The sequence below is a fragment of the Girardinichthys multiradiatus genome, chromosome 11, assembly GCF_021462225.1.
Source record: "Girardinichthys multiradiatus isolate DD_20200921_A chromosome 11, DD_fGirMul_XY1, whole genome shotgun sequence".
Taxonomy (NCBI): Eukaryota; Metazoa; Chordata; class Actinopteri; order Cyprinodontiformes; family Goodeidae; genus Girardinichthys; species Girardinichthys multiradiatus.
In genome coordinates, this window is record NC_061804.1 from 12,472,128 (window position 1) to 12,499,414 (window position 27,287).

Consider the following 27,287-nt stretch of genomic DNA (forward strand, 5'->3'; position numbering starts at 1 on the left):
ACTTTACATTAGAGCAGCTTGTACAACAGATTGTACAACAGCACATAAGGTGAATTAAGCCAATAAGCTGTTGGTACCTTAGGAAGGCAGGTCAGAATCAGCTTGAATTTAACCATTTAAGTTTGTTGTTATTATAATTTAGTTTATTAATCTTCAGGTTTTACAGTTGAAGCACTTTATTTAACAAATAATAAATCACGATGGATTAATTAACAGGCATGTTGATGCATTTTCTCCTCCACATAATAACTAAAACTGCAGTCTTGACAGCACAGTAAACCTACACAATGACTTCAAACCACAGGATTCTGTCACTGTTACAAAATTGCACCAAATTAAGAACAAAGAGTAGCTTTTTATTACTACTAATAGTAAATGAAAACATCCTGTGCAAGACGTAAACTAACTATGGGGCACAAGGTTAACAATAAGCATTCTTATGATACTCTGGACAACTTTAAAAAGAAAATAAAAAGATTAATTTTTATTTCTTCAACATATAACAGACTGTAATTAGTTCTTTTCCACCCTTACCCTTAATTAAAAAGCAAAACACAATCTTTTTTGGCTCATCAATGTGATATGGAGAATAAATGTGTTTCAGAAGAGCTGGCTGCAACATTATGCCACTGACAAAATTAAACATGGCAGAACCAACTCTTAACCAAGGTGGGGGAACAAGTTAACAAAAATGATCAGTTTACACATGACTTCCTGTCTCTTTTTTCCCTATTTCCTAGACTCCTTCCTTCCTTGACTCCTTTTTACCCTCATTCCTTTCAATTTCCTCGACTCCTTTTTGCCCTCCTTCCTCCCCATTTCCTTGATTCATTTTCATCCTACTTCCTTCCTATTTCCAGGACTACCCCACCTCCCCCACTTCCAGTGTTTAAGGTGATAAATAATAAAAATGCTCATGAAGTGTGATCCTCTAAATTTGCCTGTACATAACCAGGCAAATAGGTTTTGATCTGGGAACGCTTTGGCACAATCTGCTCTGGTTTTGTGTCGACATGAGATATTAGGAAATCATTCTGATGTCTGAGGCTCTCCCTCATAGACGTGCCCCTCATGGCCAGAAAGTCTAAATCACAGTTTGACAAATTAATTAATAAGTATTGTCTAAAACACTGAGAAATCAAACTGTGGGGGGAACAGTTACAGGAAGCTCCTATGGGCTGTGTCCAGTCTGCACAGCCTCTAGCCTGAATGTCTCCTGAAGGTCAGGAACCCTGTTCAACCAACTCGCAAGCAATAAATACTGAAACATACTTATATACAGTACAGACCAAATGTTTGGACACACCTTCTCATTCAAAGAGTTGTATTTATTTTCATGACTATGAATATTGTAGCTTCCCACTGAAGGCATCAAAACTATGAATTAACACATGTGGAATTATATACTGAACAAAAAAAATGACAATATGTCTTATATTCTAGGTTCTTTAAAGTAGCCACCTTTTGCTTTGATTACTGCTCCGCACACTCTTGGCATTCTGTTGATGAGCTTCAAGAGGTAGTCACCTGAAATGGTTTTCACTTCACAGGTGTGCCCTGTCAGGTTTAATAAGTGGGATTTCAAGCCTTATAAATGTGGTTGGGACCATCAGTTGTGTTGTGCAGGAGGTGGATACAGTACACAGCTGATAGTCCTACTGAATAGACTGTTAGAATTTGTATTATGGCAAGAAAAAAGCAGCTAAGTAAAAAAAAATCAAGTGGCCATCATTACTTTAAGAAATGAAGGTCAGTCAGTCCGAACAATTGGGAAAACTTTGAAAGTGTCCCCAAGTACAGTTGCAAAAACCATCAAGCGCTACAAAGAAACTGGCTCACATGAGGACCGCCCCAGGAAAGGAAGACCAAGAGTCACCTCTGCTGCGGACGATAAGTTCATCCGAGTCACCAGCCTCAGAAATTGCAGGTTAACAGCAGCTCAGATTAGAGAACAGGTCAATGCCATACAGAGTTCTAGCAGCAGATACATCTCTAGAACAACTGTTAAGAGGAGACTGTGTGAATCAGGCCTTCATGGTAAAATAGCTGCTAGGAAACCACTGCTGAGGACAGGCAACAAACAGAAGAGACTTGTTTGGGCTAAAGAACACAAGGAATGGACATTAGACCAGTAGAAATTTGTGCTTTGGTCTGATGAGTCAAGGTTTGAGATCTTTGGTTCCAACCACAGTGTCTTTGTGCGGTGCAGAAGAGGTGAACGGATGGACTCTACATGCCTGGTTCCCACCGTGAAGCATGGAGGAGGAGGTGTGATGGTGTGGGGGTGCTTTGCTGGTGACACTTTTGGGATTTATTCAAATTTGAAGGCATACTGAACCAGCATGGCTACCACAGCATCTTGCAGCAGCATGCTATTCCATCCGGTTTGCGTTTAGTTGGACCATTATTTATTTTTCAACAGGACAATGAACCCAAACACACCTCCAGGCTGTGTAAGGGCTATTTAACCAAGATGGAGAGTGATGGGGTGCTGCACCAGATGACCTGGCCTCCACAGTCACCAGACCTGAACCCAATCGAGATGGTTTGGGATGAGCTGGACCACAGAGTGAAGGCAAAAGGGCCAACAAGTGCTGAGCATCTCTGGAAACTCCTTCAAGACTGTTGTAAAACCATTTCAGGTGACTACCTCTTGAAGCTCATCAACAGAATGCCAAGAGTGCGTGGAGCAGTAATCAAAGCAAAAGGTGGCTACGTTGAAGAACCTAGAATATAAGACATATTTTCAGTTGTTTCACATGTTTTTGTTCAATATATAATTCCACATGTGTTAATTCATAGTTTTGATGCCTTCAGTGTGAAGCTACAATATTCATAGTCATGAAAATAAAGACAACTCTTTGAATGAGAAGGTGTGTCCAAACTTTTGGTCTGTACTGTATGCACTTTTACAGGCTCATTTAACTCATCTGGACACTGGAAACAAACGCAGTATGCAGGGAAAGACCACACCCAGAGTAACATGCACTTACATATGAACCACACCCCATTTGATTCACACCATCATCTGGTGAAGTTGTGACCTTTGTTTGGAAAAGCACGTCAGTGATCACAGCCACAAACAACCTTCAGCTCCCTATTTAGCTCCTGCCTTCAACGCCTCATTATCATCCCACTTACTATCATCGCTCTAGCCACCCTTCACAACAAGCAGCATCTTCATTTTCATCATAATACTCAGCTCTGCTGCCATCACAGAGGAAGAAAAATCTCAGTCTTTACTCGAATCACATTTCTGTTGCTGGCGGAGTTAGAGCAAACAGGAATGGCACAATTCCTAATCCAATGTTAGACATGTCCCTGAACCTGACATTAAATCAGACTGAACATTTCCCGTTTTAGGTCAGGTAGAATTAACACAATTATTTTTATTTGCAAAATGACAGAATGAGGAATGATATTTTTTTACAGTTTGTTTTTATTCTTACTTTCCTGAAATTCACAAATTTACAGAACTTCCCTTAAACCTTGGTGGAATTACCATTTAAACTGGTGTAACTGACTCTGGTTTGCAGGGCAACGCATTTTCATCTCTTCCCATAAATTTTCTACAGGACTGAAAACCTGACCTTTTAATGGCGACTCCAAAGTTTAAGCTTCAACTTGCTGGCTGATGTCTGGATATGTTGCCTTAATATTTCCGAACAATGTTTTGTTCTCAGGATGCCATTCTATTTTGAAATTAATCATTTCCCCAGGAGCAAAACAACCCACACCATGGGGCTGACACCACTGTACTTTATAGTTGGGATTTCTGTTATGATTTGGGGTTGTTTAGTTTTTGGTTTCGGGTTTTTTCCTTATGTTTTTCACTGCTCAAGTTTTGAATCATGCTTCTGTTTATTTTTCTGGTCATGTTTTAGTCTTGTTCATGTTTTGTCAAGTTTGGTTTTGTTTGTATATTAGAGTCTCTGTTTTTGCCGCAGCCACGTTTTGTTCTGTCTGTCAATTAGTTTATTCGGTTCACCTGCTCCAAGTTAATCTGTCTCCTTGCTCCACCTGGTTTTCACTCCATATATACACACCTGTTCAGTTAGTCATCGCGGAAACATTTCTCAGATCATGTCTTGTTTTTTGATCATGCCATGCCTGTCTCGCCAGCCCGTTTGTTGTTTTGTTCCTGCCTCCTGCTGTGAATGAGTCTGTTATTAAACCTTTTGCATTTACCATCACGCTGCCTGCTCATCTGCATTCTGGGGTCCTATATCTCGCAAACCATAACAATTTCTTCTCCATTTCCCCCCCAAATGTCGCAATAGACATTAAGGCAAAAATACTTTCATTTTTGTCACTTAATGCAATAGCAAACCATCATCTGGTGTTTTACATTGTTGCTCTTGGGCACAAATGGACCTCCCAAACAAAATATAAGACAGTGTTTGATGGACAATGTTACTTGTTACTATCACTCTAATCATGTATGATTTTAATGGTAATTTTATTTTAGAAGGGCAATTCTACCTGTTGTAAATGTTATTGGGCAACCATAATTTTAATTATTTTAGCCATACATGGCATATTGTGCAGTGATTACTAAAATGTGTGTTTTTAAGAAATGTTTAAAAAATCCAGCTAACCTTAGCACAGGAAATGATAATGCATCTTCCTTTAGTTGATCATGAATTGCATACTAAATTTTAACTAGCAGCTCTTCGGGCATCTTCATTTTGGTGCCGTGATTCAGTTTTCAGATTGTCATACTGTGCTGTATTTGGTATTTTTCATAGATTTACTTAAAGAAGTTGGAACAACTTGTGTCTTTGTGTCAGGCTGCCTTACCAGGGTGCCAAAATATCTAATTTAAAACAGATTTTCAGGGAAGATTTCATGTCGAAATGGTCTGGTACTGCACGGAAAATAAAGCAAGCAGTGTCTACAGAAAAACTTTAAAAGTGGTCTCAATAAATTATTTTCTTTAGTCTTTCTAAAGATGACAAGAAAGTTTTCCTTTGAGCCAAAATATATTATACACCTTTACTTGATAAAATTCATGATTTTTTATGTGTTTGAGGTCAGCGTTTATATTGTTCTCTTGAGACGGAAGGAAAACAATATTTGCTCAATTTGTAGCAGTTGTGTTTTCTGTTATCCACCAAAAAAGGCCAGTTACGAAATCTATTTTGTCACAAAAACAAATGAAGGATGGATGAAAAGATCATCAACAGTTAATTATTGGTGAGCAGGATTCACTTTTTTCGGAAAACTTCACAAAACAAAAAACCACAACTAAATATCTTTCTTGAAACATTAAAGTCAAAAGTGTAATTTAGGTCTAAACCCCTAAAAAGAAATATTTTACTGTTCCTCTTCAGTTTTGTAAAAACTGTGCATGGAAGGGTTACCAGTATCATGGTATGCCAACGTTTTAACAAGCAACTGTTTCAAAATGCTAACATTTTCTGTCTAGAAAAGTGTGATGCAGAGCTACCACACTGCGACCTTTAGCTGCATGCTGCCATTCAGCTGGCTGTAAATGGGCTCTATACCTTTTCACTTGCTGACAAGAAAGACAAAATGGGCTGTTGTGGAAGTATTACTGGTTCTCTTTATAAGGTATATTAAATCTAGAGTTGGCAAGCTACTGTTGGCAGCAGACTGCAGGCTGGCTACCGGAGCAGATAGCCACACTAATTAAACAGCTAATATGCACTTTTTATTCTTTTATCTTTCAACACATCATTTCAGTTCATTTTTAGAGTCAAGTCCATTCTGAGGTTTAGGTTGACCAAAGCGCAGACAAGAGCTAGGCAGCTGCATGTTGTAGAAAAGCTTAAGCTTTAATTCCAAAAGTTCTTCTCAAAGAAACGAAGCAAAGAACACTGCAGGTACAAACATAGTCGAAATCCAAAACTTTCAACAGTAGACTCTGCAGGAACATAGAAAACTCTGAACATAGTCGAGAGTAGAGAACGGGATTGTGAACGGCGTTGTGAACGGAAGGAACCAGCAAGGAAACTAAAAACATGACCAACTAATATACCGAGGGAGACAAAGGCAGATAATCAAAGGAACTAAGAACAAGTGTGACAAGGAGGCAGGAAGGCTGGAGGAACAGGTGGAACTAATACATAGACTAAAACATGGCGAAGGGACTAATTAACAATAAAGAGACACAGACCTAAACAAAACCTATAGACAAAGATAAATAACCAAATGAAGCATAAGAAAACTAGAATAACCACGAACTAAAGGAAACAGAGAAACCGGAGGGAAACAGAAGAACAACAACCTAAGAATAAACAAAGAATCCATAAAGAGACCCTGATTACAAAAGTAAACAACCCAAAAGCCACACTGACAGAATTAACTAGAAAGGAGACAGAGAACTAGAATATGTGCAAACCAAAAGTAAACAATAACTAAAGCTAACCAATAAGGGAGGCTGGAACTATAGGAACTAAACCGAGGAACTAAACTAGGAAAGAGAACAAATACCTAACATAATTAAACACCGAGATACTAAATGAGAAACTAAACAAGAGAATCCAGGGAAGACAACAAACTATAATAATAATAATAATAATAATAAAACCATACAAAGTAATAAGAAAGCAACCACTAAGAAACTAAGGAAGAGAGGAGAGAAAACAACATACACTAGGAGGTGGTAGAGGGAACAAAACTAACAGGCAGCAAAAGGAAATAAACAAACATGACTACAAAATCCAAAATATTAAAATTCAATTCAAAATTCAAAAATACTTTATTAATCCCAAAGGGAAATTAAATGTTGTTGTAGCTCATTATGAAGGTTTCCTCAAAGAGCCGTTGTAGATGCTGATGGCTGTGGGCAGGAAGGATCTCCTGTAGCGCTCCGTCTTACAGCAGATCTAAAGAAGCCTCTGACTGAAGACACTCTGTTGTTGTAGGACAGTCTCATGAAGAGGATGCTCAGGGTTCTCCATAATGTTCTTCATTTTATGAAGAATCCTTCTTTCCACAATGATCTCCAGAGGTTCCAGAGGAGTTCCCAGAACAGAGCCAGCCTTTTTTTATCAGCTTGTTGAGCTTTTTTAAGTCCCTGGCTCTGATGCTGCTTCCTCAGCAGATGATGGCAGAAGAGATCACACTCTCCACAACAGAGTTATAGAAGATATGCAACATCGTTCTGCAAACACTGAATGACCTAAGCTTCCTCAAGAAGTACAGTCTGCTCTGTCCCTTCTTGTAGACAGCTTCACAGTTGCATCTTCATTCCAGTCTGTTGTCCAGGTGAACACCGAGGTATTTATACTCCTCCACCAACTCCATTTCTTCTACCATGATAGAAATAGTTTTTGACTTATTCCTGTTTCTCTTAAAATCTGCAATCATCTCCTTTGTTTTAGTCACGTTGAAGATGAGATGATTGTTTCCACACCATGCCACAAAGGCCGTCCACCACCTTCCTGTACTCCTCTTCTTGTCCATCTCTGATCCACCCAACAACTGCAGAATCATCCGAGTGTTTCTGCAGATGACAGGAGTCTGTCTTGTACTGGAAGTCTGAGGTGTACAGAGTGAAGCGGAATGGTGAGAGTACAGTCCCCTGTGGTGCTCCTGTGCTGCTGACTACCTGGTTAGACTCACAACCCTTCAGTCTCAGAAACTGTGGTGTGTTTGTCAGGTAGTCTTTGATCCAGGAGATTGTTGAGGCCTCCACCTGAATCTTTTGGAGTTTCTGACAAAGCAAATCAGGCTGGATTGTGTTAAATGCACTGGAGAAATCAAAGAACATGATCCTCACAGTGCTGCTGGCTTTGTCCAGATGACAGTGGGTTTGTTGAAGCAGGTGTATGATGGCATCTTCAACTCCAACTCCACAGCGATAAGCAAACTGACGGTGGTCCTGATAGTTTATTGTTAGTCAGGTGGGCCAACAGGAGTCTCTCTAGGACCTTCATGATGTGGGATGTCAGGGCAACAGGTCTATAGTCATTGAGGACTGATGGGTGAGTTTTCTTTGGTATTGGAACAAGACAGGAGGTCTTCCACAACACCGGAACCTTCTTCTGGGCCAGGCTAAGGTTGAAGAGGTGCTGCAGAATTCCACAGAGCAAACATCTAGACAAAAAGTTACTAAACACAAAACCAAAAACAAAGTCCAAAATGTCGCACCCCGACACAATTAAGAGCAATTGTCATCTGAAGCCATTTTCAAAATGGACAAATGTACCCAATTTACATGGAGCATAATAGAATCTGATCAATTCAGTCCTATAGATAGATTAAAAACATTTGACTCTGATCTTAGTCATAATACAATAGAAAGGTACAATGTATTAGACCAAAAAACGGTAAAAAGGTATCTATTCAATGATAGATTCCTTTTTACTTTTGACTCTGCAATAGTCCCCTCCTTTTGAACAAAATATATGGTGACAGTGGAACGAAAAACCTCAGTTTTAACAGGAAACAATTCCTGGAGAACATGATGCATTTTGAGCGGCCATGCCTTAACTGAGTGACACAACAGACAACACATGAAAAAAAAACCTCACAGGACTGGGCCATGAGTACTTTTAAGGTTAAAGAAAAAGTACACAGAGTTAATGGCCGCATTGCTCATTCACACGTAGTTTCAGGTACATAAACCAACATAACGTTCCTACAAATATGATACTGTAGGATCATGCCATCTCCAGCTAATAAAAGCTGACACCACTGCAATGAAATGTACATAGATGCTATGCAGATGTCCCATGACCTGTTACCAACTTGTGAAATTCTATGCAGACGTTCTTTCTGCACTGATGAAGATTTAGTCAATGACTGACACATTTTCACCTCGAAAAGAAAAAAAAAGATAATGATGTCAAGGCAAAAAGTAACTGCAGCAAAGCCAATCTTATATCCTTCATTCCCAAACACATACAACATACAAATAGCAACTTAAGAACTTAATGTTTTACAAGATGTGCTTTGATTCTTCACATTTAGAAAGACATAAAATAAGTCTACAGAAATTTCCGCCATACATGGCAAAATAAGAACAGATGACAGCAGCTTAAACCTTTCTTGCATATCATATTTGTTTTAATAAAAATGCTTCTTGAATGGGTTTGTGAAATTAGGTCCTTTTCTGTCGCCTGAATGAGTTAAGAACAGCAGAAACAAACATCCAAAGTTTAAAAAGAAACATTAAGTCACCATGAATCCTATCATAAAAGAACCCGCTGCCTGATATTGTTAGGTCACTCCATTCAGTAAGAAGTGAGCGAATGGAGTCGAAGTATAATGTGTTCCTCCTCAGAACGCGATCAAGTATCCTCTAGTCACATGCACAGCATCCACAGACACTCCACCGAGTTACATAACGGAGGTAAACAAAAGCATGCGCTCAAAGTCTCCCATTGTCCAGCTTTATTATAACAACAAAGGCATGGATAAAATGAGGAGTAATCTGTCAATACTAGAGACAATTACAGCCTCTCTGCTATGCTGTAAGTAGATTCTGTCTTCTTCAGGTCTTTCTGCCAAGCAGAGAAATGTATTTGATAAGGACTGCACGTTAGGAATATTGGAGGATTTGCTCATCTTAGGTACGTCTGCCAGCTGTTAGATTCTTGTCTTCAGGAGCAAATTTACATTGAGGTTCTGAAACACCTTGATAAAGTTCAACCCATTTTGCTATCAATATCTTCAAGCAAACGCAAACAAATCTATATTTTTCATCGTTTTCAAGGTAAAAGTCATTTTCAACTTTGTCTCAAAGATTCCTTTCCATCAGATACAATTAATACATTAAATCATGCGTGTTTACACTAAGTAGACCTAGTCAAATGAAAGAAACCAGAGAACTCCCCTTAGAACCATAACAATAGGACAGCTAATTTAGCTTTGATCTTTATGGTTTGTGTCATAAAATATTCAGGAACAACAACACACGGCGGGGCTCCAATTCCTAAAAGAATGAAACCTAAAAACGGCTCCTCCTCACTTTAAAGCCCCCAAGCGGGAGGATGGCTGCATCGCCTCAAAGGAGCAAAGGAGTGGTAGCTGGTGAATAGTACATCCATCAGCCAGAAAGTTAGCGTGGGTTCACAGAGGACTGACTAAATTATGCGTGTTTGGAGGAACACCTCTGAAGAGGATCTCAGATCAGTTTTAGGAACAGGAACAACTTTTGCAAAACCCTTTGGATTTCTGCTAAAACTATTTCCTGTCCATTTCAGATCTGAAATCGCATCTAAAAAGGTGAGAACAACAAGTCCAAGAAATTCCTAAGAACTTTATTATAATTTTTGTGCAAAGACTCCCTGAGCAACTAAAATGCTCTAAAACAATGAGGAGACAGAATAAAGTCCTTGCAAAGTGCTGTTTTAAACGATTCCTCCTTTCTTTATATTTTGTTTTCAAGGAGAAATATGTTCTGTTGATCTTGTAAAAGAGGCCCACGGGTCTCATGTCCTATTTCAGGTCTGTGCAAAATTTTTATTTCTTTGAAGACAGCTTTCAGATACGCCTGCACTGGATATAGTTATCAGAACTGATATTTGACCAGTTTGATCAAATAGATGTAAAAATATCCTGAAAATGTTTGAATAAGCAGCCGATAAAAGCAAAAGGAAAAAACACTGAAAGAGTTTCACAAAGCCCAGAGAAATATTGATCAAGACCCCTTTAACAGACTAGAAGAAAGTCCGGGTCCTTTTTACAAATACTGGAGGACATATCAAAGCAGGTTATTTACTTTCCAAATTTTTAGTTTTATATCACAGCAATAAGATCTGGGCTTAATCAGATATGAAGAAATAAAACAATAGAAAGTGAAAAGTACAAATACAAAAATGACTGAAGCTGTAAAGGGAAAAGACTAACTATACAACAAAAATATAAAAATCTATAAAGCTGATCTAAAAAAAAAAAAAAAAGGTCTACCAGAAGGTCAGCTTTTCGTTTCCACTCTTTCCCTGCCCCTATAGGTTTCTCGCCACTAATAATCTTTTCAGTTGGGGTGAGGTAGCTGCTGTTTACATAAGACATTTCCAGTGTGGGCAGACTGACAACGGCTAAGCCGAGCTCTTGGTCTGAAACTGTGCCCACATAGGACACGTCTAGTTTAAACAGAGATCAACTCCTGACAGATCCCTCACGCAGAACAGGAAGTCCTTAAAAATGAGGCTGGAAATATATATGTTGCCGAACAGAAATAAACGAGGGAGGGCAGGGACTAAGAGCGCAAGGCAAATAAGAAGAAAAGATCTGATGGGTGAAAAAGAGAAAACATGTTTACAATTTGATAGACATCTTTAGTTAATACTTGTGGAAAAAAATCCCGTTACCCAACAAAAAAACAAAAACAAAACACTTTTAATTAACAAGAGTGTAGTAAATTAGTCAGGAGTCATATTTTGCTGGCAGTGCTGATAAAAATTTCACCTCTTCACCACAGCTTGTTTAATAATAGCAACTAGAATAAAAATGATAAAACACTCACAGGCTCATTCTGGTGTTGACATTTAATGTTCAAATGAAAGTAGCTGTAAACCGCGTCACGAATAAAAGGCTCTTCCAGTAAATTAGAGATTATCTAGTTGTGCTGATGTCAAACTGAAAGATTTGAATGAGGCAATTTAGCAAGCAACTGATCAAACTAAATCTACGTCAGAAAAGTCCGATTTTTACAAGAAAGAAAAATCAGAACAAACCAAACAGCCACAATCTTGCTACTCTTAAAGTTGTAGCTACACAGCAGACTACTTAAGTAATTATTGATGTATTTGTATTGTACCCATCAGAAAGACACACATGAAAGACCAACTATTCACATACTTGCAGCCAGAGCAAATTTGAAATCATGCATGTTTGTGGACTGTGGGAGGAAACCAGAACACCCTCAGAAAACCCACAAATGCATGGAAAGAGCATGCAAACACAATACAAAGGCGGCTCCAGACCACTATTCAAAGTTTAACCTATAACCTTGCTGTGAGGGAACAGTGCATACCTCTGCTTCACAATGCTGCTCTAGCCTGGAAATAAAATCTGCCAGATTATTGAACACATGAAATCCAGTTAGAATGCTTCTACCTTATAAACCTGAATAAAGCATCTTTTCATCTTTTTTCCTATAAATCTCCACAGTAAAAACACATTTTCACAAGACTTAATTCAAAAAAATGTAGCATCGTCCAACATAATGCAAAATTGAAGGAGACCAACTTAGATCTGTTGGATAGATAAATAATAGATTTTTATTTCAAGGTTGCTGTCATAGTCTCTTATCTTGTCAAACGTATCTAAAGATCTATTTTACATGAGTCAAAACATTCAGCAAAACAACAAAGTCAGCATGAAGCATGCAGTTTGATTATGATGTGCCCTGTTTTGTATTTGCAAAGTTCCTGTGTTGCTGTGTCAACACAAACTAAATTACTTTTTGCGGCGACATTACCATCTTGTTTTTCTGCCATACTTCTGAATCAGAATCAGCTTTATTGGCCAGGATTGTGTGTACAAACAAGGAAATTGACTTTGGTTTCACATGTGTACAGACATGAAGTTTAAATATATAAACTTCAGAGGCAATACAAAGGAACAGTATGTATATACATGCGTATGTACAGTCAATGTTTTCTTTATTTTAAAGAAAAAGGAAAAAAAAGGCAGGTTGTGATAGTGTAGATATGCTTATGTTGTTTCACAGCAGAGTGGCAGACTACTCTGACTGTGGGGTGTTCATTGGGTTCATCAGAGAGACAGCCTGAGTGAAGGGACTATGTGGTGGCTGGTTTTTGCAATATTTGATCACCGGATCATCTTAGGCTGAAAGTTTGTAGCTCCATTCACAGTCTATAATGGCTCCCAATTGTTCAAATAACTATAATCCAAATTAATCAGAAAACAGAGTTGACTGCCCTACTGTTGGGGCGGCTTAAAGCATTTCACATGGCGAGTTGACGTGATCATCATCAGTGCAGACAGAGTACTGGTAATGTAGCAAGAGAGGAGGTAATATTTTCAAGCCAGTAACTATAGTCCTGTGAAAGAACTAGTACACCTCATTAAATTCATATTCAGTTCTTTCAAATTGAATGTACAGATGTTGTCAATGTCTAATCTATTTTCTTTCATTTATCTCTGGAAAAAAGGGATTTAGTTAGAGGTAGATACCAAATATTTACATTGTTTTACTCATTCAACAAATGATAAACAGGTTTTCAAGCCGAGGAAAAACCAATAATAGCTATCAATATCCCCTTGAACTTAATCAACTAGCCTGATATCAGTCTGAGGAAAGCTTGCTATACCGGCTTCCTCCCACAGTCCAAAGACATGCCGGTTAGGTTAACTGGTCTCGTTAAATTGCCCTTAGGTGTATGAATGAGTGTCTGTATGGTTGTTTGTGTGTTGCCCTGACTGACTGAGCTGGAAAAGTTCTCCTGCAGCAAAGCATCCCCAAACCATGACACTTCCAACTCCATGCTTGAGAGCGGGGTAGGAGGTTCTCTTCCAGAAATGCTTAATGTTTGTTTTCCAAACGTTTCCTCGGTTCTGATCTTCAAATAATTATATTTTACAATCATCAATTTAAAGAACATTATACTAGAAGTCCTGGTCTACTTTCTTTCTGTCAACCTTTAGTTTGGCCTTCTTGTTTTTTTAGAGAGTAAAGGCTTCCTATGAAATTTGAATTTGTGCAGTTTTTATCTGACTGTAGAGGCATGGACTTCTGAATGTTCATGTGAACAGTATCAGGAGCCTGCTGTTAATTTTTAAGAGTTCTTGTGTTAATGGGGTAAAATTACTTGAACAGCCTCATGGAGGCATGTTGGTAGTTGAGGGTCGTCCACATGTAGACTATTCACCGTATTTCCGCTTATTTAAAATTTTGAGACCTCTTTCAATTCCTTACAGGCTCATCGCTGCAAACAGTCAGCTCTTTGAATCTCACAATGTTGTTCTCTCTCACTTTAACAGTCAGAACCACACCAAGGTAAATGACTGAGGTTTAAACAGGGCATACCTCCTTCAAAATGCTGATGTCCTAATTATGTCCACCTGATGTGATTTTAGCTGATCAAGCCACAAGGAGTTATATCTCATGAGGAAAAAACTGTTTTTTTCTTTATAGTAAAAATCTGTAACTAATTGCATTCCCCATTTAAAAGCAGAAAACAAACTACAAAGGGATGTTTGTCTGAATCCACAATTAAGCCTCTTGTCTTGACATTCCCTTTTCTTCTTAGATGCAAACAATAATTTGTGTGTTTAAACTGGGTCTGAAATAATCTCTCATTCTCGAAATACCTCTGTCACAATACGGCTGGTAAAAAACCAGACTATTCCCTTTTCTTCCCTGTAATCCCTCTCTTTCTTTGCCCAGTTTTCACACCAGACTATGTGTGGGTATAGATGTGTGTGAGAGTGCGTGACAGACCGCGAGAGAGATGGCATGTTATGCCAACAGCCGCTTGTCCTTGGCTAACCTCCAGAAATCCCCCTTACTCTAAAGCATAGTCCCATTTCAGCATGCAGACAATTAGGTCAGCATCCACAACCTGCACAGGGTTACCCACCCGGGCATCTAGGGGCACCTAAGGATGTGTGTAAGTGTGCAACTTACAAAAGAAGCCAACACCCAACATCTTCTGAGCAATGGCTCCCACTTTGCAGTAATCTGTACAATGACCGTGGATCAGCTGCAGGAACGTCCCGCTTTGCTGTGAAAAAGTTGTGCCGTTGCTTAAAATGCTGAGACAAGGATTTTTCTTTAAATAATTTCACTAAAGGAAAGAAATGTCTTAAATGTGGTCTTGTCTTCATTTGTAAACTTTCTTCAGGTTAATGACACACAGCAAAAATATCTACTCCATGAATCAGAAACTATAAGACTATTGTACAACTGATTAAATAAAGCACAACATACCATCGGAGCATCCCTCTGGTTAACTTCATCGGTACATTTTTGGTTCCCTTCAGTCAAGAGAAACAACTAAAAAGTGGCCACTATAGAACTGACTGGAGATTTGGTTTGATTTTCTTTTATTAATGAAGGATAAGCTGGTATAGCCAATGGACGGATGGATCAACGGATTTTCCTAAACGGACCCAGAAATAAAGATATTTTAGAAAGCGAAATTGTTGTTTGTGGATAGGAAAAATGTTGTTGTTACGAGGAAGGACTGATTTTTGGAAGTTCAAATGGCTGAGCGCACCTTACCAACTGAGCGCCCTGCGACAGTCAGTGGAAACTCCACTCACCTTCTATGCATCTGATTGAAGAAATATTGCACCATATGAACGTCATGAGAGAAAACATTTTGAGGTTTAAAGTTGTAACTTCTCAAAAACGAGCTATAACTTGAGACAACGCAGTCTGATCACATTCCACTGAGTTAGTTTGCCATAGTTGCACGTCCTCGATGTTGCAAAACCTTAGGAGGAAACATCCGCTGCAGAAGCAAACTCCCCCTCCACCCCCGCGACTACGTGGGGTCTTTATTATCAATATGTAAAAGGCAGTGTTTATTATGTCTGAATTTAAATTTGTTGTTAACCTTTTTCAATTCAGATGAGTGTGTAGCGACAGTGGACAGTAGCTTACATTGTGTCGTTGACTTTGCAGCAATCCTCATACTGAGCATCCATGTAGCGACATTGGAAAAGAAAACTTTCATAGGTAATTTGGAATTATTTTTATTCCTTGTTTGTTTTCCCCTAAAAACAGGCAGACTGTAACTTGGCGCTTACAGACACTAAACGGGTTCTCCTTTATCTGGATAATATTATGCTTTTTAATGTAAAAAATAAATCCAGAATACATTATGCACTGTGTTGATGTTAAATCAACCAGAAAGGGCTGAACTTTAATATGTTGATGTTAGAACTTTTTTTTAGCTGCAAATGCATCCTCTGTTACAAATGTTCAAGATTACACTAAAAACCTGTTGGGTTGTTTTTTTAAGCAAGAAAATGTGGATTTATAAACAAAAGCAATGTAAATATTTTTTTTACTTCGTCACATTGTTAAATCGTCAGAATAATCAGCAGAATACTTGATTACTAAAATAGTCGTTTGCTGCAGCCCTATATATACAGCGCCTTGCGAAAGTATTCGGCCCCCTTGAACTTTTCAACCTCTTGCCACATTTCAGGCTTCAAACAAAAAGATATAAAATTCAAATTTTTTGTGAAGAATCAACAACAAGTGGGACACAATTGTGAAGTGGAATGAAATTTATTGGATGTGCCAAACTTTTTTAACAAATAAAAAACTGAAAAGTGGGGCGTGCAATATTATTTGGCCCCTTTACTTTCAGTGCAGCAAACTCACTCCAGAAGTTCAGTGAGGATCTCTGAATGATCCAATGTTGTCCCAAATAATGATAAATAGAATCCACCTGTGTGTAATCAAGTCTCCGTATAAATGCACCTGCTCTGTGATAGTCTCAGGCTTCTGTTCAAATCGCAGAGAGCATCATGAAGACCAAGGAACACACCAGGCAGGTCTGAGATACTATTGTGGAGAAGTTTAAAGCTGGATTTGGATACAAAAAGATTTCCCAAGCTTTAAACATCCCAAGGAGCACTGTGCAAGCAATCATATTGAAATGGAAGGAGTATCAGACCACTGTAAATCTACCAAGACCCGGCCGTCCCTCTAAACTTTCATCTCGAACAAGGAGAAGACTGATCAGAGATGCAGCCAAGAGGTCCATGATCACTCTGGATGAACTCCAGAGATCTACAGCTGAGGTGGGAGAGTCTGTCCATAGGACAACAATCAGTCGTACGCTGCACAAATCTGGCCTTTATGGAACAGTGGCAAGAAGAAAGCCATTTCTCAAAGATATCCATAAAAAGTCTCGTTTAAAGTTTGCCACAAGCCACCTGGGAGACAAACCAAACATGTGGAAGAAGGTGCTCTGGTCAGATGAAACCAAAATCCAACTGTTTGGCCACAATGCAAAACGATATGTTTGGTGTAAAAGCAACACAGCTCATCACCCTGAACACACCATCCCCACTGTCAAACATGGTGGTGGCAGCAACCTCACTGAGCTTGAGCTGTTTTGCAAGGAAGAATGGGCAAGAATTTCAGTCTCTGGATGTGAAAACTGATAAGAGACATACACCAAGAGACTTGCAGCTTTAATTGCAGCAAAGGGTGGAGCTACAAAGTATTAACACAAGGGGGCCGCATAATATTGCACGCCCCACTTTTCAGTTTTTTATTTGTTAAAAAGGTTTGACGCATCCAATAAATGTCATTCCACTTTACGATTGTGTCCCACTTGTTGATTCTTAACAAAAAATTCGAATTTTATATCTTTATGTTTGAAGCCTGAAATGTCGCAAGAGATTGACCAGTTCAAGGGGGCCGAATACTTTTGCAAGGCACTGTACCATATAGGATATGTGTTATGAGAGTAGAGCTGCTCCATTCCCGCATTGAAAGGAGACCCTTGAGGTTGTTCAGGCATCTGATGAGGATATCTTCTGGACGCCTCCATGTGGAGGTTTTTTCAGGCATTTCCCACAGGGAGAACTAAAGACAGACCAGGAACTTGCTGAAGGGACTATATGTCCATTCCTTTCTGGGAACACCCTCTCCCCCCAGAGGAGAGAGGGATGTCTGAGATATCCCCCTGGATCTGTTACCTTTTTGACCTTTGGAGACACAGTTTCTATATTGTCTCAAATCCCAATTTTGATATGGAAAATTCATTAGCAGCTCCACAAATATTGCAGCATTCATTTAAACTTCAAATTTTTAAAGCAGCAGTTGAGATTATAAATTGTTGCAGTTTTAGGGTGTATTCACACTTTCACATTATACTTTTTGCATTGTGAAATCAGGCAAGATTTCAGTACAACGTTCACTGCTACGGTGGCTTGTTAAGTCCAAAGAGATGCATGTTTTCTGTAGTCTGGTCGGATCAAGGCCGGTGCGTATTCACACCAGAAGCGAACTGCACCAGAGTTCACTTGGAAGTGAACCGAAACCACCTCAAAAAGTGGCTCTTGTTTGGTCCTGTCCAGGGTTCGCTTCAGTGTATTCACACCTGCACAAAAGGTTCGGACCAATGGGGGAAACGAACTCTGGTCTGTTTAAAGCAGACCAGAAGTGGCAGGTGTAAATGCATCCTTAAAGAAAAGTGTAAAAATAATTAGATTCTTTTGATAGATCAAATTATTTTTAAAAATGCTTGATACGATACTTCACTACTAAGGGACGCCGCAGTATTTGAGTAAACGGGTACAAATGGTTTGTGTATGAAGCAGGAAATTGGGACGTAAAGTTGTCCACTTTGGCAAAGGAAGTTTTGTTCATGTTACCAGGTATTTGTTTTTTGTTGCTGTTACAGAAACAGTTGGGCTCTTACACACAGAATGCCCGAGTAAATGTGGAAATGATTATAAGGCTCCTAACATGACAGGGAAACAGTTTCTGATGGACCCTGCAAAGAAAGTTTTCTTCCAACTTCCTGGTTTTGAAACTGGCCGCCTGTTTCCTTTTTTTTTCAACCACATTTTATTTATGTGTCCTCGGTGCTGCCACAATTACATAAAACACAGTGATAAATAAGAGAAGTAAGACTGAAAGTCTAAAGTCACACACAAACAGCTCCTCCTGCAGTCACGCCATGTTCATATGGAAAAGACATCAACATACTGTACCTACAACACACACATGCAACCTGGCTATCCTTAGCAGCAGTGAGTCACCTTCATGTCATATTCATGTCAGTAAAATCAATCAGCGCTCCCAAGTGCATAAACATCATTTACACAGCGACCTTTAAAAGATGACTCACCTCTGGGTTCCTTTCATAGCAATCAGTAAGTGTATACCTCACACAGGCAGAAATCAGGCAAACCGGTCTTCATTGTTATATAACAACTACTGAGAATCACAATCTGACCTCATACATTGGTGAAAATCTTCTCTCTTTAAAACTATTACATTTGGGATACATTTACTCTCCAGTGTTGTAATTCTCTGTCTTTTTAACTTATTATTAAAGCAGAATTACAAATGTTCATTATGAATCTATGCAGGTATTTATACGGTGGTTAGGCTTTACATAAAGAACCTGGGATGGAAGGATGGCCGGAAAAGTGGACTGATGGATGAACGGATGAACGGACAGATGGATGAGTTGATTGATGGATGGATGAACAGATGGATGAACAGATGGACGGATGAACAGATGGATGAACAGATGGACGGATGAACTGATGGATGGATGGAGGATGGATGGACGGACGGATGAACAGATGGATGGATGGATAAGGGACAGATGGATGGATGGAATGATTGATTGATGAACAGATGAACAGATGGATGGATGGACGAATGAACAGATATCATTTTTCTAACCAGAAAGTTTGCCAGCTGGATAAAAGAGGAGCTTTTTTCAGATTAAACACAAAGAAACTGGTGTTTAAAGAGCTCAGACTCTGACAGCTAATCTCTGCAAACTCCAGCATAGAAGCACCAGCGTGATGAGTGCTGAGCACCAAAGATGAAAAGAACATTTTGAATAACGACAATGTGGATAATTACCATTTGATGTAGGCCCCATTCATAAGTTATCCGTCTGTCTTCCTCTGTATGTCACTACCATTTCTATAATTTGCTGCTTTAATACAGCTGTCCATCTCAAAGATATTATACCTCTTGGTGAAATACAAAGTTAGTAATGCTTACTTGCTTAAAATGAAAGAATTAGTTTAACAACTTAGAATATGGAAAAAATGATGTTTTCAGTGTTATAATTATTATTATGAATATATTATTTAATTTTAATATTTTCATATTTTATTAAATAATAATTGGGTGTGTTAAGTGCTGTCTGGTGAATACCAGCCCAATAAGGTGGTGGTATTAGGACAATAGAGAAAAGGGTGAGTCAATTCAATTCAAGTCAAAAATACTTTGTTAATCCCAAAGGGAAATTAAATGTTGTTGTTGAGTCAAGCTCTGACATTACTGAACAGCAAAACTCTGCACTCACCTGGAATAAATTCACACAATTTCCTAAAATCCGAGAATTTATTAACAAAAATAAGTCAACCTAAAGTCAAACATATATCAAATCAATAATATCTTTACTATCCTAGAACAATCCAACTAAAACTACCAGGAAAATTAAAGATTAAGTAAGACCAACTATACACAATATGAACAAGTGAATCAAAGATGGTTAAAAACCATGACCAATATAGTGATGCAACATAAATTGCATTCATTCATTATAATCGATGCTGTGGTCCAGTTGCCCTCTGTCAGGCTGGGGAAAACTGCTTCAGTTAGAGCACTGTGGGGGAGTTCTCTGAAATACAAGTCGCTTCTGTAGGCCTCAGAAGAGTAGTCAATCTTGTCTTAATAACCCCCGTTTATGAATGAATGCTGGGTACTCAAACAGCAAATCATTACTTAACTTTGTTGCACATCATCGCGTGATCGTAGTCACTTTTGGATCCAAGTTGAGGAGTGCCTTCTTGCCAGCAAGGAAACAATTCGTGTGTTGTGTCCCTTTATCCGGTTTTCCTGCTGCAAATCCATGTAGTAGAGGCCGCTATGTTGGAACAAGACGTTTTTGTTCAAACATTGATGTCACAGGGAGTCAGCTATGACTTTTCTCTTCCTGGGCTGGGTTAGGTACAAGTTAGTGTGACACTGAAAGGTGCAGAAACGTTCGTACCCGCCTTCGTTGTACAGTTCAGAGTTCATTTCCATCCATGTTGTAACCCATGGCTGGGGTCCTAACACCAGATACCTGGGAGTTTTAGTTAAGCCTTGGTAAAACTTTTAATGAAGATTTCGTTATGCCTTTGCACATTCTGAGGGGTTGGAGATTATATGCAACATTTCCAGCTTGCCACCCTAAGTACAGATACAGTGGGGATAACAAGTATTTGATACACTACTGATTTTCCAGGTTTTTCCTCTTGCAAAGCATGTAGATGTCTTTCATTTTTATCATAGGTGTTCTTCAACTGTGAGTGACGGAATCTAAAACAAAAATCCAGAAAATCACATTGTGTGATTTTTAAGTAATTCATTTGCATTTTACTGCATGACATAAGTATTTGATACATCAGAAAAACAAAACTTAATAGTCAGTCAGTCATTTTCTACCACTTATTCCATAGTGGGTTGCGGGGGAGCTGGTGCCTATCTCCAGCAGTCTATGGGCGAGAGGCAGGGTACACCCTGGACAGATCGCCAGTCCATCACAGGGCAACACACAAACAACCAAGCATACACTCATTCATACACCTAAGGTCAATTTAGAGTGACCAATTAACCTAACAGGCATGTCTTTGGACTGTGGGAGGAAGCCGGAGTACCCGGTGAGAACCCACGCATGCACGGGGAGAACATGCAAACTCCATGCAGAAAGACCCCAGGCTGGGAATCGAACCCAGGACCTTCTTGCTGCAAGGCAACAGTGCTACCAACTGCGCCACCGTGCAGCCCCACAAAACTTAATATTTAGCACAAAAATCTTTGTTTGCAATTACAGATATCAGATGTTTCCTGTAGTTCTTGACGAGGTTTGGACAGACTAGAGCAAGGATTTTAGGACCTCCTCCATACAGCTCTTCTCCAGATCCTTTAGGTTTCGGGGCTGTCGTTCGGCAATAGGGACTGTCAGCTCTCTCCAAAGATTTTTGATTGGGTCCAGGTCTGGAGACTGGCTAGGCCACTCCAGGACTTTGAGATGCTTCTTACAGAGCCACTCCTTAGTTGCCCTGGCTGTGTGCTACAGGTCGTTATCATTCTGGAAGACCCAACCACGACCTCTCTTCAATGCCTTTACTGAGGGAACGAGGTTGTTAGCTAAGATCTCCTTATTTTGGGAGATCGGTGATCGGCCGATACCCACATGTGAAACCAATCTCATCCATCGATCTCATCTACTTGTCTGACCTATTGTGCAAGTATTGTTTCTTTTTAAAATGTGAAAAATGAAAGACTAAAGGAAGTGCAATGCTCTAAATGTTTAATTTAAGAGCACTATTTGACCTTATATATAAAAAAAAAAAAAAAAAGGTATTGCCAGGTCAGGCTTTTTAAAGATCGGTAATAAGTGATCCGGCAGAAAACTGCGATCGGTGCACCCATAGAAATATAGGCTTGAAATATTTCACTGTGTGTGTAATAAATCTATATATAAAAAAATATTAAACTTTTTCACAATATTCCCATCTTTTTGAGATGTACCTGTAAACCACTTTAAATTTTACAAAAGGACAATTAGAGTGCTGTTGGTTTAGGTTTCCAAACAAAGACATGTTCTGATCACCAACTTCTACTCTATTATCAAACAATACTTTTTATTCTGGACTTCATAAATAGTTCATGCTGTTTAGTTGTCTGTTTGCAAACTGGTTCCAGATTCTGAGGTGAATTTCTGATAAACCCTAAATGAAAGTTGTGGGGGGTTTTTTAAGCTGGTAATGAACCTGAAAACAAAATCTTCAAAATGTTTCTGAAGGTGTTGTGTTTTTTAGTATAAATTATCAATCTGGGATCTATTTTGGGATCATCTTTTTTTTTTTTTTGCTCTTCAAACAATCCTAAATGTAATTCAGTTTTGTTCCTCAGCTCTACTTCTATTATCTTTTATTATATCAGGCACGTCTACACAAACTGAAGAGGCACGGTTATTTGAAATTAATTTGCTATCTCTAATTGATAAATATTTAGATTTAAAGAGTAGTCCAGGGCTGCTAATTGCTAGGGTAAGGTTTTTAAAAGGCGTTTAAGGAGTTTTGATGCATGCATCCCCTAGTTTCTCTAATGATTCTTAACAAGTCATATCCATAATTAAGGTCTGAATGCATTTCAGATTCAGATCTGTTATGGCTGCCGCTTGTATTTAACAATCACTAATCAGTCGGCATGTTGTAGTGTTTTTAAAGGTAATGTGCAGAAGGTTTATTACTAGCAGTAGCTGACAATAAATAAAAACAGTAATGTTATTAGCTTGACAGATTTACCAAGGGGAACAATTCACCATGAAGCCGAGAGGATAAAATGGTAACTCTGCAGATTTATCATTTAATATCAATAATCATCAAATGGTGGCGTAACAAGTCTGATAATGAATGCTGTATTAAGCATGGGCAGAAGTTTACATACAGTCATCATCAGCAGAAATGTTAACGTATTATACAACTTTAACTACTTTTTAAATGGGAATTACATGTACGATTCAGAATTTCTTGTAAATTATCTCAAAAAATATACATATATATATATATATACAAACATGCTAAAATATATACATTCACCACCACAAGGTTTTGATAAATACCATGTTTCAGAAAAACCACAAACGTTTGGACATACTTCTGGGTCATATTTGGGAACTTGAAAGGGCAGAGCTTATTGAAATCGGTCGGTTTCTTGGCACCGACTCAACTTTTAAGCATAATCTGCAGATTTTCAACACGGTTTATGTTGGGCCATTCTATAAGCTGTTCCAATTTTGATCTATTCTATAACAAGTTTTGATATGTGTTTGCCAGCATTGTTCTGCTGTTAGCTGTTAATTTAAGGTTAGATTCAAGAATTTGGAAGTACTCCTCCACCTACAATATTTCACAGACTTTCCAGTAACCCGGGAAGCATAAGAGGACCATAGCATGATGTTACCACCACCGTGCTTGACAGTTGGTAAAGTGTTATTTGCTTTGTAAACATCACCTTGGCTTCTTGTGCCATTCAAGAAGTTTAAGCCAGCTATAACATTTCCAAAACCAGTTTTGATCTGTGGTTGGGATCCAGCCCGGTCCAATTTTTAACCAATTTGACCCGAACTTTCATTGTCAGGTGACAGGAAATGGGTTAGAATGTTTAGAAACAACACAAAAGCCACCAAAGTGTAAGTCACTTATTATAAACTTGAGCATCAGTGTCATCGCCCACAGAGATCAACATGTACTGAGAAGGCAAAAAACTTGTGGAAAACAGTTTGATGGTCAGATGAGACAAAGGTTGATTTATTTGTCCACAATGACAAGAAGTATATTTAGAAGGTCAAGTTTTAAACCTTAGAATGCTACACTAACTGTTGAGCATGGTGGTGGTAGAATCATGCTGACGGTCCAGTGGTACTGGTCCACTGCACAAGGGGAATGGAAAAATAAAGACACCCTCGAAAATCTTCAACTTCACCTCAAATCAACAAAAACACCTCCAACCTGGTTTGGTATTGATGAAACAGGCAAACATCAAGGAAACCCTTGTTAATTTTAAATTTATACGCTCACTTCTTGTGTTTTTAAATAATGTAATATCAAAGTAACATCGCATTCAAACTAATGATGGAGGTATGAACTCTTTGGAACATAACGCTTTCAAAACAGTAAAACAAAAATCTGAGTTTAAAGATGTAGGAATTTCAGTAGTCCATCCAGGGTTTTCAATATTTAATAACCGGCTTTTCTTTCTCTTTTCCTTAATGCTGATGGATTCATGCCTGATTATAAATTATGAAACATCAGTCATTAAATATCATCTTCTGGAGCACAACAGGTTGACTTTTTAATTTGCCTGTCAACTCACAGGCCCCCAGGGGGATTGTTTGCTTCATCCACGGAAAGCGAACATTAAGGCATTTTTCAGTGAGTTGCCATTTTGCTCTGAGGTTTTGCCTGCCTGTTCTCATGGATATGATTCAGACTTATTAACACCTCTGCTCTAAACCATTGAAGGTTTCTGCACACGGAGACAAATGGAAACAGAAGAGCACCTGTACAGAAAGTCAAAAGGCACATACGGTGCATCCAGTGTCACGCATAATCAAACATGTGACGGCGAGCAGTCCTAAATAGATACCAGCACACACTGGCACAGAAAGGCACACATCACTCTCGGTGCTTCGCCCTGTTTGTCTCCCCCCCCCCCCCTCTTGCTAAACTCCCAGAGCTCCAACACAAACAGTGGGAGAAAAAAAAAGAAAAACCCAACCTCCACCTTCCTGTCCTGAGAAATGTGCTGGTAGTGTTGCACAAAAGAGACAAAGCTCGTAATAACAAGAGGGAGAGAGATGCAGCGGGGAAAGGGAGACAGCAGAAAAAAAAGGAGTTGGGGATTTGGTGTGTGTTTGTGCCTAGAGCAGAGTTTGGGTAAACAAGTCGGGGGGGAATGTTTTCATTCATATTTTCCACTCAGTAAGTTGGGAGCCAAAAAGGCACAGTGAGCAGCAGACGGCTAAAGGGAAAAAAGAAGAGAAAGTGCAGACCAGGGAAACCGGAGAAAAACTCTTACTAGTTTTATCTTCTAAATTGTCCATTCCCTTTACACGTGTACAACACGTATGGTTTCACATCAAGTTTCCAAAACAAGTTAAACTTTGCATTAGAAAACTTTTTCTAATTTCATGATTTGGTGGTGGTTATAATTATCACTTAGATTCAGCAGATATTGCAAGATAAAAGAGACACACTATAATACGACTGGTGGTCCAATGAATCTTTACAGCTAGAAATATGACAAGAACAATTTACATTAAATATTAGCTAGATCTTTATTAAAATATATTTTATTAAAATAAGTGCATCCACTTGACGTGAAAGGTGATCATAGGTAAAATACCAGCTGTTTAATGTAAATAAAAAATTATGTTCCAGATTTGTGTTTGTTGAGTGACAAAAATGGTTTAAGATAGGATTACACTACATGAAGTGGTTGCAGGCTGTAGTTACTTCAATCTAGGATTCTGTTGAGCAGTAAAGAAGACAAAGTTTGTGTTTTTAGGTTACATACAGAGCTGATCACACAGAGCAGGATGCCCTGCTAGATGACTGATTAGACCACATTCAAAGGGAGCCCTACACATAAATCATTTTAGTAGTGCTGTGGGCTATGTCCAAGAATTACATATGTAATACAATAATATCAATAAGTGTACACTTTTTCTATTTCCTACTAGTATTGTTATTATTATTGTTAAACTCTTCCCACTGTGTTAGTGTGAACACTTATTATTGTAATTTATGCAAATGGTAATTTAGTATTTTTTTAGTAATTTAATATTTAGTAATGCAATTATTTTATTTATACTAATATTTTCTTTGCGTTATATACATATTAATTTATTCTTTACTTATCATTATTGTACTTTAATTTTTATTAATTCTTCATTGCTACTATTTATGTTTATACATTACACCTCAAATACTTTACCAATACTGTCTCACTAAAATATTTCTAAGGAAATAGAATAGCTTCAACAAAACGACAGCAACACATCTGCCAGTTTTTAGCTATTGCACCACAAACCTCAGACTCTAAGTCTTTGCATCAGCTTTTAAAGCTGTGAGCATCCAAATACAAGGAAAAAGAACAAAAATAGCAACCTACATTCAAACATGATACACTGTGTATGGATGATTAGATACTACACTTTAAATATTACAGTTGGTAAGGGATTTAGCTATTTCAAAAAGACAGTTATCACCTGATCCTTTTGAACACTTAGTCAATACAAACCAAAAATAATCTTAAGGATAAAACATTGCCTCTATCAGATTGTTCAGTAGTAAAAAGTATCAGCTCAGGGGGCTCAGCACAAGCTGTTAAAAGTGATTTTACACATACAAGAGTTATTGGACTTGTCTTGGAAGCAGATCCTCTTTTTCTGTTTCCAAGAAAAAAAAAAACACATGCATTGGCCTAGTGGAATTTTTTAAAACTTTAAAGCATGTAAGGAACCAAAAATATCCCACTTGGGGAGAATGTTACTTCAAAAGGTTTACCTTCACTGCGCCATATAGATTTTTACAATTAACAAATCTGATGAGCCCCTAATTTAAACTCCACCACACATGCAAAAAACAATAATCCCAGTGGCAAAAATACCAAACAAATTGCAGTTTGTTGTGTAAAGATTGATGTGGACATCTTTGAGGCGAGTACAATTTGGCAACCAAAAGCTTAACAAGATTCCTGCTCTTATGCTGTCCTCAAGGCAAAGGAAGAATGCCACCCAAGTGCGCCACAGTGTTCCCTAGGTTCCGTTTAAGAGGAAACACTAATACCCTTTATATAAATGGTTACACAACACTCCACAAGACGCTGTGGCTCTTTGTGAGTGTGTGCTGGGAACAGGGCGTAGCTTTGCTGACATGCACACACACACGCACAGATAAACATGCACAAATACAAACAACCACGCACAGAAACACATAAAATACAGAGGCAAGTAAACACAAGCTGACAGCAACAGGCTGCAAACACAGACATACAACAAATGGAACAAATATACTGATGGGTAAAGTCATTGGGCAGCTCTGTTGACAAACTCCTTAATTCAGCT

The 27,287-nt window shown here is 38.6% G+C and overlaps 1 protein-coding gene across 1 annotated transcript in view; it reads right to left on the reverse strand.

Moving 5' to 3' along the window:
- The window catches only part of jade2 (jade family PHD finger 2), a 215,795-nt gene that overhangs the window by 116,531 nt on the left and 71,977 nt on the right, over positions 1 to 27,287 (reverse strand). The gene's annotated exons all lie outside the window — the stretch shown is intronic.